This window comes from Oreochromis aureus, linkage group 1, assembly GCF_013358895.1.
Source record: "Oreochromis aureus strain Israel breed Guangdong linkage group 1, ZZ_aureus, whole genome shotgun sequence".
Classification (NCBI taxonomy): domain Eukaryota; kingdom Metazoa; phylum Chordata; class Actinopteri; order Cichliformes; family Cichlidae; genus Oreochromis; species Oreochromis aureus.
The window spans coordinates 31,747,353-31,762,517 of record NC_052942.1 but is presented as its reverse complement, the minus strand read 5'-3'; the positions used below and the strand labels follow the sequence as shown (position 1 = coordinate 31,762,517).

Sequence of the window (15,165 nt, the reverse complement as noted above, 5' to 3'; positions counted from 1 at the left end):
GAGTGTATATCCTACTCTGCTCCTCTCGTATACCTGCCGGTTGGCTCTGCACTTGAGACCACACAGTCCACAATGCTGTTGAGAGAGTCGGCAGTGAGAAATCACAGAGCAGCAGGGAGAATAGTGCCGGACTCTTGCTCTGCTACAACATCCAACAATCAAGCCCCAGAGTGTGCATGGACACAAACATTTCAAAATGGTCTGTGATTTTTTTCAAAATAAAACAAAGGTTTCAACAAACAGGGAGTATCTCCAAAATGTTTGTTTATAGGGGATCCAGAGTTGAGCCAGAGGAGATGTTTCTCTTGTTCTTCATTCAGTCATGCTGAATTTCCAGGTTAGCTTTTGTTCTATTAGTGTGCAGTAAAAAGTTGAACAAGAAAACAGCAATATGAATGATGAGAAGTTCTAAATGATTTGCAAATGTGTGAGAAAGGTTATTGTGAACAAAACTCTCATATTTGTAGTTATGGTTGTTTTGTGATTTACATGTTGAAAATTGTTTTTTTCTTTTGTGCAGTATGTTTTTAGATTGTTATTTTATCATCAATATAAACCTAATATGAAGCACATTTGTCAATCCAACAAGTAAATATGAAAGTAAATATATGTTTTAAATAAATAAAGCATGTTTAAATAAACAAAGCTTGACATCTCAGCTACCGATATCTTCTAGGAGAGGTATTTCCAAATGGTGTTCCTTGAGGCAAGTCCAGGGGTGCTTTGGGATTTTGAGTTAATTATACAGTGCAAATGCACATTAAGTAATGAGTAAGATTTAAATTTCCTATATTAGTTCACAATGAAATATATAATTGATGATTGACTGCTTTGTTGTGTAGTACAACTAATTAAATTATAGGATACATGCTAGGTCTAAATGCTTCAGATGATAAATAGGCTATTTTCTGCAAATATGGATATAGGTATGACTTGAAGAAAAAAAACTGATCTAACAGATTCACCTCAACAGTGACAGACAGAGCAGACAGACTCTGCTGATATTAACCTAACAAAAGGGTCAACCATGTATCATGTAAAAATATAACAAAAAAAAACAATATAGCGTATAGAAGGAAATTATTTTGATTTATGATTTATAAAAACTACAAAGACTATAACCCAAAATATGTATTTATTTTGGGTTAATAATATATATAAACATGTGTTTACCTGAAAAAGGATATCACGTTTTGTATTTTGTAACAGGCACATGTGCACATTGAATATGGAATAAAGTAGATTGAGTAGAACAGAACAAAACCGGACAATAATGCTATCATCAGTCTTAAAAGCAGAGTAATATCGCCAATGAACACATTTATTTGTCTTCTTATTTTCAATATGTGGATACGGTGATGCATTGAGCTTAAAAGTCAAAAGTAGCTTCCTTTGATTGTTTTGCTTTTAAGGATTTTTTTCAGTTGGACATTTTCAGGGAATCAAATTTACACATGTTTATAATGACAAATTATTGAATGCAGCAGGACTTTTAACATTTTAAGATAAAATCCTATGCCATGCTTACACACACACAAGCTGCTAATGATGCATGCTTTACATTCAACCTATTCTCTTGTCAACACACAAAAAGGCACTGTGTATTCATGAAAATCCACTCACACTCACAGGCTGCGCATAATAATAGAAGACAAAAGCACGAGGTTGCCCATTATGCAGACACCCATATTTAAATGGTCTCATACACACAGAACAGAACAAACACAGAAAAAATAATACTAATAACGAAACAGAAGACCTATTGTTTTAATAATAAAGAGGAGTGTTATTACACAAACAAATGCATGCATGTGGATATCCATTTACATAGAAACACAGACACCAATATCTCCTTGTTCATTGCACACATTCATTTACACACGCTTATGCTAGCGGACTTCTTCAGAGATGCCTTTAGACACAGACTAGCGCACACACAAAAGCACACAACCCTGTAAGTGTGTTTCAAGATGCCGTTAGGACAGAAGGTTGTTTGTGAAAATGATCACATCAATCGAAGTGATAGATAAAAGACTGGGAGCAATTGATAAAGTGCCACAATTATTTGGAAGATGAATGGCTGAATTTGCTTTTGAAATTGGACTGGATCTCAGTGCAATGGAACAGAACTCATCATCATCAATGAGCCTGCCGTTAGATTGCATTCTGTCACAACCCAATATCAGCCCGGACAATTGGATCCATCTGCCAAATGGGATCAAATAGACCTACTCACACAATATCAAAACTGATGTATAGTGACCATGTGCAAACCATATTAGAGTGAAAACGCACAATGCATCACTGTGTATGCTGTTGCATGTGTTCACATATTACATTTGATATCACCACATGTGAGTATGCTCAATGGAAATTATTAGGAGAACACATGTACGACACGGAAGGAAATGATACAACCAGCAGTAGGGGGACGCTTGATGCTTAAACGCTCCAAATGAACCCATCAATTCATATAAAATGTGTGAGATGGTTATGAAGACAAGGTATAGAGTGAATAGCTTGAAAGTGATGTGCAGTTACAGGCGGCCTTTAACAGTCGGATGAAGTAGAAATCACTTTCTTTCATCTTCTAACACCCCAGTTCCTGGATTTTTTTTTTTTATTGTTATTATTTAAAAGAATATTTGCAAAGTTGCAACTCATAAAACTTGCACTATCGTATCACATAATTTATTTAAGCCTATAAATCCTTTGGCTTTTGCAGTTATACGCCTCATAATGATGCATTGGTTAACACGGCCTGAATATTTGAGCCACATAAAAAAGGTAATAGATTAAACCAGGGGAGTGTGTAGAGCCACAGCGTGTGTGTGACTGCGTGCGTGTGTGAGCAGAGCTATCAGTAAAGAAGTATTACTGCAGCTTACACAGGCCTTTGCATACAGAAGGGAACATCAGAATGCACTGTATCGCCACTGCACGGACACACACAAAGCAAAAGAAGAGGGACAAACCAAAAGGGGCTGGAGGGAAACACACTAAGTAATGTATTGTGCTAGGATGATAGGTGACAGGGTCTGATGATAAAGAGGAAGCGTGTAAATGGGCCTCTATTAAGGGAGAGGAAGGTTGAAGGATTGTTTACAGCCACAAATCTGCCCAAAGAAAACATCTTGCACCTGAAATTAGTTCTTTAATTTTTCAGTCTGCGGTGTCTTCAGAGATATCTATAGCATCTAGTATGTCTAATTCACAGGCACTATAAATCACATACACATCTGCTTCGACCTGTAAATCTGTCAGGTATAATGACATTGTAATTTTGTCTTTATTTGTTGTTTTATTTAGTTCTTGGCTTATTTTTCTTCTTATTTTTATTGTTTTCTATTCTGTTGAAGTCCAGTCTCTGGGGAAGCTATAAAGTAAAATATTGCTGTCTAGAGCACTCGCAGGCAAAAGTTAACTGAAAGGTAATTAAACTTTTCCAGAGACACACTCATACACAAATCTACACTGCACCTACGTTTGCAATAAAATGATCTTCTTTCTGGTTGTATGTGAAGGAGTATGTGTACACTGCATCCTGACATAGCCTTCACCATTCCATCTTGTCTTTTTTCCTTTACCTTCAAGCACACAAAATACCCCCATGGAGTCAAAGAGAAAAGTATGCATACACCGTCATGAGCACTCATAGTCCCCCACACACACATTGTTCCTGTGCGGTCAGTGTCTGGGGGAGCTGTGCTGTCAGAGAGCAGACCGTAGTGTTCCTGGTCCCTGCTCCACCTGCTATGACAGCTAATTAGGCCTGGCCAAAAAGCCAAGCCTGTCTGGGTGCTGAAGTGGGTGTCATAGCATGGCAATGCTATGGCAGGGCAGGGCAGGGCATGGCATGGGATGGCACAAGGATAGTGTGGCCAGCTGATAAGATGCCCTACCGTGATGTCCAGGGACACACCTTACCTGGGAACACCCACGACCACAGTGATGTGTCCTCGTCTTCGTTAGTCTCCCCTTCAGTCATTAATTACAGTCACGCACTTCTATTAGTCCTCCATTTAGGCTAATCAACAAGCAGGGTCTCCACTGACATCATTAGCTCTCATAACAAGCAGCAACACACTGGGAGGGGCATTCCAGAGCCTTTTGTGAGCATTAACCCTTCCTTGACAGTAATGAGTCTTCCTTATTTTGTGGGTACGTCAGGGCCGTTTGTCCTCCTCCGGTTGTCCAACACCCCCGAGCCTGTTTCTCTCATACTACCCTGTCATTAGGAGACAGCAAAGCTAGCACCAAAGCTGTGGATGCTCCAAGCAGACAAGGAAGCTTAAATAGCATGGCAGGATGTTACCACTGCAAGGGGTGTGTGTGCAATGTATTTTTGGGAGGGTTAGGGATCAAAGGCACTGAGGAAATGGGATGAGACAGGACAGCCTAAGCCTCTTGGGTAAGTGTGTTTCTTTGAGTGTGTATGTAACTCATATTAGATATGAGGAAGAGAAGGAAACACAGGTTAGAGACGATGACAGGGAGCTCAGACATTCCCCTGGACCAGCAGGGGAGCATGGACATAGAAAACAGTCCCCTGAGCGACAGCGTAGCCTCCTGAGATTTGAGCCATTTGGACATAATATTAAAAGCACAATACAGACATACGCATAATTCTAAATGCACAAACTGAGTATTAAATCCTGCTAGTTATACAAAAGAAAAAGACACACCAAACTTATTACTACCTTTTACTATATTACTATTTACTTTTTACTTGTCATGCATATGTACACAACTGTGCAGCAGATCGTGTTAATTGTCCTCCATATAGTCAAATTTCTCAAATAAATTAATATGTAAAATGAAATAACATCAGTTAGATGTGTCATGCAAGCCATGTGTGCGAGGTGTGGCTTGATGGAGCCAAACAATTCATCATAATTCATCAAAGTTTTTTAGAGCATGTACTTGGTGAGGAGCTTTCAATGGGTAAATGCAGAACGTATGTTTTAATACCTCATCCATTGCTTTAATATATCCATGGTAACTGATTGTCTGCAGGGTAAACATCAGAGCAAAGGACTTAGCAATCACAGCCAGCTTTGCAAACCAAAGAACACATTCAATAATGTACTAGATGAGAACACTTGAACCATACTGAAAATAAGCACAAAGGGTGAGAAAAGTACAACAAAGTTAGAGAAACCTTCATTATGCTCATGTGCACAGCTTCAAGTTGACTCCAAAGGCACAATCCTAGCCAATTACCGCATTCCAAAACTTGTGCTGAGGGCAATGGGTAGGTCTTTCTGTTCTTTACTTATTAATCTCCACCAGACTGTCTGCATGGTGGTTTGACAGACTGTTCACTGTGAAAATTCATGTTATCTCATCTTCTTCTTCTGTCTCATTCACCTTAGTTTCAACCATCACTGACCAGTAACTGAATTTTATTATTGGAATTTTCTAAGCTGTACTTTATAAAGGCATGCCTACCCTTCTTCCCGCTGTGTGTTAATGAGCCTGAACCATGTGAAAAAAAAGTTGTTTTTTGAATACTGTAGCCATACTGGTAAATCTTATAACTGAACAACTGGAATAAAAAAGTGTGGAGAAGGAAAAGAACAGCTAATGATCCAAAGCATGCCACTATATCCATCAAACATGGTGGAGGCAAAGTTCGCATATTTGGCCGCCAATGGATATGAGTCACTTGTGTTTACTGACAATGCGACAGAATGAATTCTGAGGTGTATAGAACTATGCTCAGACTGAGGTATATTTTGCAAAACTGATTGGTTCCAAGGGCAAATGTACATACTGCAAAAGCAATAGTAGCAATAGTAACTAAACCAATAGCTTCTTAAAGCAAAGAAATGTCATATTCTTCAATGGCCAAGTCAGTCACCCTGTCTCAGTCCAATTGAGCAGCCTTTGAAGTTGACAGTTAAGGCAAAACTGAATGCAGAAAGTCCCAAAAACAAGCACTAACTGAAGGTGGCTGCAGTAAAAGCCTGTTGGAGTATCTCAAGGGAGGAAACACAGGATTTGGTGATGTCCATAAGTTTTAGATGTCAGGCAATCATTGGCTGACACAGATTTTGATCCGAGTTTTAAAAGCAAACCGTATTTCAAACATTATGTTAGTTTGTCAAATTGCCCTTTTAAAAATGGGGAAGTATATGTTTTTATACTAATGTTTGTAATACCTAAACTCTTCAAGGAATACTTTTCTTAAAACCCTTAAATTAAAACTGACAGAGTCAATTACATCATGATTGCTTGATTTAAAATCCAACATGACTGCACATGGCCCATAAAATGTAGTGGAACTGTTAAGGGGTAAAGACATTTTAAAGTTGCTGGGAACAGAACAATTATTCTACCATTATTCTCAAAATGTGACGCAGAATAGCAGAACACAGATGCAGTTAAATACATTAGTGCACCCCTATTTGTTTGTTTTCAAATTATTTTGTTGGTTAAATTTTCTCATTTGCAAACCAACAACAAACAAGCACATGCACATGTAATTTATGTCAAGAGGGGTTTGGCATGAAAAGGGTTAACACACTATTTTCTAGCTCTTATCGGTGCTTGTAAAAGGATAAGGAGAGGAAAAGTGAGAGATAGAGGGAGGGGGAACGAGAAAATGCCATTTGGGGGGAGAGCCAAGTGGGTCTGCTAAACGAGTGGATTCTTATGCAAATACATGCTAATTTATGCGCACAAGGCAGTGGCAGCGCCCGAGGCTGCTTTGATTGGCAGTTGCAGGTCTGTGTGTGCTGAGGAGGGATGCTTGGCTCCGGGTGCTTCTGTAAAGTTGGGCACGGCTGCCTCTCCATGTTCTACATGCTCTGGATCCACCGACTGCACACGGCTGTAGCCTAGCCTCTCCACCGGACTAGTCCCAGCAACCAGCAGGGCTCCCATCCAAAAAACTCTCTGCACACCAAGAGCTCAGCTCAGCCAGCTCCAATTCCTCCATGGCTGGAAGCAGCCAGGGCATCATTATAAAATCAATGCCCCAGCTTCATCTTGCCTGTCTCTGTGTGTATGTGTATGTGGGCAGGAGGGGTAGGATTGTTTGTGTTGATTCTAGGGGGTGTTTGTGAGTGGCAGAACAGCAGAGGTGCCGATGCAATGCTCTCCACACTCTCTAATGGGCTGACAGAGAGGCTCTAGGTCAGGGCCTCCCATTACTTCAGGAGGGAAACTGGCAAAATAAATAGGAACCTGCACCTAGCTACCACCCAGAGGAAATGTAAATGCCATTTGTTTCTGTGGCAAGGTGTTGTCATGCAGAGCAGTGGTACATCTTGATAATGTAAACATAAATTCCTGAATACAGTGATGCCAGAGTAATTGGGTAGCTGCTATTTATCATTTTTTTGGCAGTTTTTTTGCTGTTTTTGTATTTGCAAGACACAAGGAAGAAAAACACATTTAGCCAGGCGACGATGAAGCCATTACTCTGTCTATTACTCATTCACACAGGCCCCCAAGCCAATAGAAAAACACTTGGAAATCACCAACATAAAATAGAATATGTGCCCAAAAAATATAGTGCATTTTATGCTACCTCATAAATATACTCTGTTGTGATGAGGTTTCTGGGAATGAAACGATGGAAACATGTTTTTCATTACTGTTCCTCCACATTAATATATATGTATTGTAGTATTCATGCTACTGTGTTATGAGCTCTCTCATTCTGTTCAACCATGCTTGTCTCACACACGTAAACACATGCAAGCCACATGTTTGCATACCCCCGTGACTGGTAATTTTTACCCTCCCCCTTAAGCTTTTCACACATGCCAAAGCAGAATGGGTATTTTAAGGTCTGCAATTATACCCTCTGCAGAGAGCAGACAGTGAAATTACTCAGTTGGCACCCCCAGCACCCCAATCCCACACTCCCTGTGCACCCCATCTCAATGGGAAATAAAGCAAAACCAGTTAGACAGATCTGGAACAAAACATCCAAACCTTTTGTTTGTCACACCTGGGGACCGCAAATGGATTCTCATCATACAGTAGATTGAAAATGTATGCTTATTTACACCACCATTCCTCTCTTTCTAAGTATTACACTCATTTTCCCAGCAGCAAAGTGGCCCCCAAACTGCCCATGCTTTCCTCTCTCAACTAATCTCCCACTGCCAGCTTTTGATGACACAAGAGTCACGATGTGACGTTCACTCATCACCCGTCAAACGTCGACCAACATTGGCTTTTTGAAATAGCACACGCGCCCTATGCATATTTCATCCACCCCTCCGAAACTGTAGAACCAATGAATAATACATCTTTTATTATATTATTGCAAGAGATTTGTAACACTTGAAACAGAATGCAATATGCAGTTTATCTCTATGCATGGCGAACACAAGGTGCTTCCGTAGCGTCTGTATGTGTCACGAGGCAAGAGGGGATGAAAAGAGAACAGAGGAAACAAGCTCATGTGACTCCTGACAGTCCATCAACGTCCCAGAACAATTATTCTCCCAGCTGAGGAGTTGGATGTTGAAGCTGGTGACGTCCTTTGTGTGTCTACACAGAAAGTATGAAGAATGTCTCATTTTTAAAACATGCCTTTGTGCTTTATGTTACCTTTCAGCACAGCATACTGTATGTTGTTATTAGCTCGTGGTTGCACAGATGCAATATTAAAATCAGTGGCCAAAAGCCTAATAAGCTTATGTTACAGTCATATCGCCATAACAGTATCTTGTGTGTTCTCATATACAACAGCAAAGCATCAAAAGACATTGCAGTTTAATACACCAGATAGCATCAGTGAAAAAGTTTATGCTCCATACTTTTTGGGGCTTTTTGTTCAATTCTCTAACCTTTCGAGACCTGGATATTATTACATTCATTTCCCATATACTCCAGACCTGCGTAGAAAATCTGGCATTATTAAAATCCACCCTTAATCATCAAGCGCCTTTGTTTTCCTGCCGTAACCACGGTCCATTTTGAAATTTAATTTCCTGAAGTAGAGGGTCGAGAGTTGATGCCATTTTATATGGAATAATTGAAGTGTTTTTTCCCCTGCATGTGTGCGCAGTGGTGTTTGTCATCAGCCTGCCTTGTCCTCTTACAGATGGAAGGGTGAAAGCATGCTGAAGGCTCGCAGAAAGCCCTCCAGTCTCTATCGTTTAATTTGACGAGGAGGCGTGAGGTGAGCTGGAAGAGGAAATACGTCTCACTGATGCTGTTTGCCACTTGAGAGCTCATTCACTGCCTGGGGCTGTTGACCACACCATGTCAGGTTCTATGCTAGAAACACGTCCCCACACAACACTTAAATTACATTCGGACCTTGGCTGGGGTGAGCAAATGCCTGGCCGGAAATCAATGGGAGGATACAAGCCTCAGTGGACATGGCAGGGCGTTAGCTTTCATTTCAACTATTGATCAGTGCCAGGTACATTTCATCAAACTACTGTAGATGACTGAGTTTTGTACACATGCATAATTTGAGCTAGAGTAGTTGCTCTGAGAGATGATAAGTATTCATAAAGATCGACATTTATTGTCAACACACAGGTTGTGACTTCGGTGTTCTTCTTTCAATAGCCAAGCACTCATCAGTCTAAGAAGAAACTTGAAGGAGAGCGGGTAAATGTTATAAAAGAATAAGTAGATGGATAAATAAATATTGTGTCCCAGTTTTGCTTCGTTGATCTGTGACTAACTGGATAGCCATTAAGGTTTAAAAATCTCACAGTGTGAAACAGACTGGAACACATTGAGCTTCGGCTCAGCAGAATAGATTTTCATTTCCTTAATCAACTTCCTTATTCATCCTTTTTTCCAAGGAATTAATATAGATCAGTGTTAATGGGAGCCAAATACGTGAGTGGCAGCATGTGGGGAGCAGGCTCAGTGGAGGAGAGCAGGCTTTTCTCCTTCACCAGGAGCAGCATCTGTTGCTCCTCTGCTCCAATGCTATTTACAGATAGCTGCCATTATTTATGCCTGATGAGATTCTATCCAATTTGTCAATCCATACAGTTCATAAACACATGGACAACATAAGCACTTAAAAAGGGAGTAGAAGAAGTGAGGCCGTGTATGTGCCTTCCAAATCAGCATATATTGTCGCCATTAGTCACCATTACCATTCAGGAGAGGCAAGTTAACATATACACCCGGGTAAAGATACAATATGTATACTGAGATAAGGATTACACAAAGCCCTTAGGATAAAATTCTCTTTGCAGGATATATCAGCCCCCCTTTACAGAGCATATTATAAAGCCCTAAATACTGTGCCTAAACCTCAGATGAATCCTTGGAAAGTTTGATTTGCCAGATTTCAGCTCTAGGTTAGGTTAGACTGTTATTTTTCAAGTAAAATAATGTGAAAATCTGTTCAAGTCAGTTTTTTTTGTGGATTTTGAAAATCATATTCTCTCTGACTTTAGGGACTTCACAAGGAAGATTTATTTATGTCTGTGTTTGTGTGCGCTTGTGAATTTAGGTGTGTGTGTGTGTGTGTGTGTGTGTGTGTGTGTATGACGGTGTGCAAAAGACAGGAACCGCGAGAGAAATGACAAAACATGCTGCTGAGAGAGGAAGTGACAACGAGAGGGAAGAACAAGGAAAGACTCAACCAGAGAAGGAGAAAGTGACAAAAGCAGTGAGAAAATGAGGCAAAAGAGAGAAATGACATAAAAAATAAAGGCATTTTGAAAGTAAAATAATAGAAGAAAAGAAAGAAGAAAAGAAAGAAGAAAACAAGCGTATGGAGGACACACAGTACCAGACAGAGAGACAGAGAAACTTTAAGGGGATTGGCTGTGGCAACAAAAATGATCTCTCTATGATTGCTGTTCACTCTGCAAATAACATATAGTGTCAGTTTTAGCCCGCTCCAAGCACCAGATGGATGGGTTTTCCACATAAGGACAATTCAGATGCCAGAAGAAGGAAAAAAGATACTAAATTGTCAAGTGTAAAGAAATAAGTTGACTTTTCAAACGCTCTAAACTGTCATATGTCAACCCATCAGACTGCAAAGAGATTAAAACAAAACAAATATTTGGCTTTTAGAGGCATATATATGGGTGCATATTGCAGCAGTGTCATCCATCAGTGTTGCCTGAAGAAATGTCAACAAAGTCTTCCACTAAGATCACACAAACAGTCCCTCGCAACTTTTGTTTAAATGTCTAATACAGCTGCCCTTTAAGAACACAGCCGATAGAGTTAACTGCAAGTAAGTTTGAAACCTAACTTTGATCATGTCAGTCTTTGACCACTGTTGAAACAGGATGAAGATTAAGGTTTTTAGTTTGCACTAAAATATTTGCATTCTCACAAGTAATTCATCCCTCCATCCACAGACACACAAATGAAAATAACTACTTAGGAAACTTGAGGATATTATAGAAGAAAACTGTTGCATTTGCTGTTTTTCCCCTTGTACTATATCTGTGAATGTCCACTCCACATTGTGTCACTAAAATAAGAACCAAAAGGCAAACGTGCACATAAATGCACAAAATACATCTGTCTCTTGTTGCTAGTTGATAACACGGTGATGTTACAGATTTGCAGGGACTATACAGACTACACAGCTTCTTTTTGGTCTGTTGAAGAAAAACATTCCAGTTTGGTAGATTACAGTCAGGTGTGATTAAGATCTTTGGCCTAGTAAAGTGAGGGACATGCTTTGCTTAACTTAAAAATAATTGACTGATAAATGGACAGTAAATAGTAAATGGACTAGCCTTATATATTGTTTTTCTACTCAGCTTGAGAATTCAAAGAGCTTTATCCATCAAGCCTCATTCACCCATTCACACACATTTATATAAGCACTTTTTTCTGTCCTTAAGTGTTTTCTAACTAACATTCACACACATTTACACTCCAATGGAGACATTGGAGAGCAACTTGGGGTTCAGTATGTTGGCCAAGGATTTTTTTGAAATGCAGACTACAGCAGCCATGGATCAAACCACCAACTTTTTGATTAGTACATGACCTGCTCAGTCAGTCAGTGTGTTTTTTGTAACCATCTCCCTCACCTTACTGCTTTTATCTCTTGTGTGTTTGTCCTTCACTCTGCTATTTTTACAGTCAAGGCATTATCAATAAACTGTTAAACCAAATGTTGATTCTCATGATATATGATGCTTGAATAGTTTATTTATGTATGTATATATTTATTAACACTACAATGGGAGCTCTGATGCTGTTGTACTTGTTCTAAGTCAGCCTTTGTGAATGCCTAAAATATCAATTTGTGAATTTCCTTTCTCCACGGATTGTATTAAAGAGTGCCATTAACATCTCATTTTTTATCATTTTCATTTAAGGATAATATAGAATATACAAGCTAGTTTATGGTCTATACGACTAATAATAAAGTAAGTGTTCCATCAGAATCACAGAACCTGATTATTTTAACCTTTTTTATTCTCTACACAGTATAATGTTGTAATGTGTTATAAATTGTAAATGTAACCAGTGTATATAAAACTTACTGTGGTAAGACTGGAAAGGTATATAAAGTAATACAAATCACAGAGCTTGTTTGTGATTATTGAAAAATATATTTTTAATGAAATCACAATCAAGTGATAAAAAAAACTGAGTCAATAAATGTGGACTGCAGGACAGGACCAGCCTGCATATTTTGTAAGCTAAGCTACACACTAAAGTAAAGAGCTCAAGTTTCCCAAATGTCCCTGCTGATTTTACTGATCCAGAACTGTTTAGACCCCTGCTGCAGCTGCAGTGGCTAATTTAAGTTATGCGACTGAGTCTTGAGTTGTGAGAATCATGTTGGAAGTGTTGGAATCAAGCACATTGCTGTCACAGCAAATTCTTTCCCAACATCAACAGTCCTTTAAAAACCACATAGTCTGACTGGGGATGCTGAAGTATTCAAACCAAGAGGCAGAGTACTCAAGTCCCTTGATATCTTAGTCCCTACCCTGTATTTATATTTTACCAAGACATTTAAAAAAACAAAATATATAACAAAAATAGTAAAAGAAAAAAGTGTAATAAATGCATCGTACAACACAAACGACTGAAATTGGTGCTTTACTCTGCTTTTTGTTTTCAACATTATGATTGCAAGCCAAAGCAATTTTAACCTAAGCTGCCTAATGTCATGAGGTGATTATTGTGCTCTTCTGAAATGTCACTGATGAACCAGTGGATGCTTCAAATCACAAGTGCTACTGAATGATGTTCATAAGTTGCACTAACAGAGGCTATTGTCTCTTGAGCTTTTACGATTACTATGAATCAAGCTGAATAATTTCAGTACAAAAAAAAAAAATCAAATCTGCTCCCTTTCTCAAAGTTCCATCACTTTCTTACAGACAGACAGAGTTTTGGTAGACATTACATCTTCTAGGCACATTCTTGAAAAGAGCGAGAGAGAGCATAGCAAGATAAAAGGTCTTTGTGTGGCTCCATCCCTCTGCTTGCTTCTTGTGCCCACAAAACAAAAATATTCACCTTAAAAATTCAAGTTGACTGGTGTTCAGTGTTAAAAAAATGAACAAACAAACAACAACAAAAAACACCACAACAACAAGCTGGTTATTAACTCATGACTTTTAGTCAATAGGATTCTCAGTGCAATGGAAAATTAAATGACTTGTAAAAAGTATAAACTATTTGATATTTCCACAGTGCTTTCTCTGTTTGTCTCTAGTGCCAGCACTCCCTTTGCTCATCTCTCTCAACTAGAGCAGGGAATCAGCCATATGGCAAAGCATCCCCTTATTCCTGCTTGCTTTCCATCCCACCTCCCATCTCCACTGTTTTCAATACACACTCAGCCATACAGGAAAAGAGTAGAGTAAACCACAGGGATGCTATGGCTTCTGCTACAATAGGGCATTGCAGGGTGGGTGACCATAGCAGATGTCTCTCCCTTTTCCTCTGTTGCTCTCTCACCCAGTCCTCCCGGCGGTGTATGGTGTCAACCCATGCCAGGGCATTACTCTAGGCTCTGTGGTGATCCACACTGACTAAAATGTATTCATACAGAAGTTGTCTGTGGAGATTAAGCATCTCTGTGGTTTCGGCAGGACGGGGTCAGAGTTGGCTGGTAACGAGGAGCGGCAGCACCAGCACAGGGCAGACAATAAATCTTTCTTGTGTGCCAGCAGACTCGTGGACCTACAGCTCACAGAATGCTTTGTTTTTTAAATGAGCTGAGTTGACCTTAGTGGTGCAGTAATGCGCATTTCAGATGCAAAGACATTCTCTTACAGCAGAAAAATGGAAACGAAGACACAAAACAACAACAACAACAAAAAAAACAGGACAGGACAGAGAGAAGATCGAGAGTGTTTACTGTTATGACTGTTCACCTTTTTACCCTGGCTGCAGAATTAATTTCAGATTTATATGGTAACTCTGAGGTTTGGCTGAAAGATACAGACAGTGCAGTGATCTCCAATAAAGAGCTATGAGTACTTTACATGGGAAGAAACATTGCCATTTGCTGTAGGAGGCCCATTGGGTAACTAGCTTAGGGCTTGAAAAAAACCCCAGTGGGGATAGCATAAGAAGATGACAGAATAGCCTTAATTCACAAAAGATCTGCGTACTCAGAGCGAAATGATGAGTTGTTTATGCTCCATTTTGAGTTTAAACGATATGCTCCTTTGACAAAATAAAGAAAGACACGGAGATGAAGGTGGGAGAGTTGTCATAGTGGCTGCAATGTCACATTTTACATGTGTACATATATGAGAATACATATATACATATATACATATATGTGTGTGTGTATATACATATATATATATATATATATATATATATATATATGTGTGTGTGTATATGTATATATATATAATATATATATATATATACATATACATATATATACTAGAAAACCACTCATTGACAAATGTCCATCCTCCATTCAATCAACCATGCTTACACAGCCCCATCAAGACTTCCTTGAAAGGCTGGGAGCTCATAAAGTTGGGCAAAACAGAATGACAAGATGAAATAAGGGATGAAGGGGACACCAAAGGAGCACTAGCTGGGGCCATAATATCCTTTATTTGCCACACAAACTCTCATGATGCGAGGCCAAGGTCAGACAAGTAGGCAAGCACAGCTTGGCGCAAAGACCAAGGCATCCCAGCAGCAAATGGCCAGCCTTTGATCAAGCGTGTCATTTCTGTCAGGAAGGTGACCCAGACACTCACT

At 39.4% G+C, this 15,165-nt stretch overlaps 1 protein-coding gene across 1 annotated transcript in view; it reads right to left on the bottom strand.

The window, feature by feature from the left end:
• Positions 1-15,165, bottom strand: part of celf6 (CUGBP Elav-like family member 6) — a 140,927-nt gene that overhangs the window by 57,450 nt on the left and 68,312 nt on the right. The gene's annotated exons all lie outside the window — the stretch shown is intronic.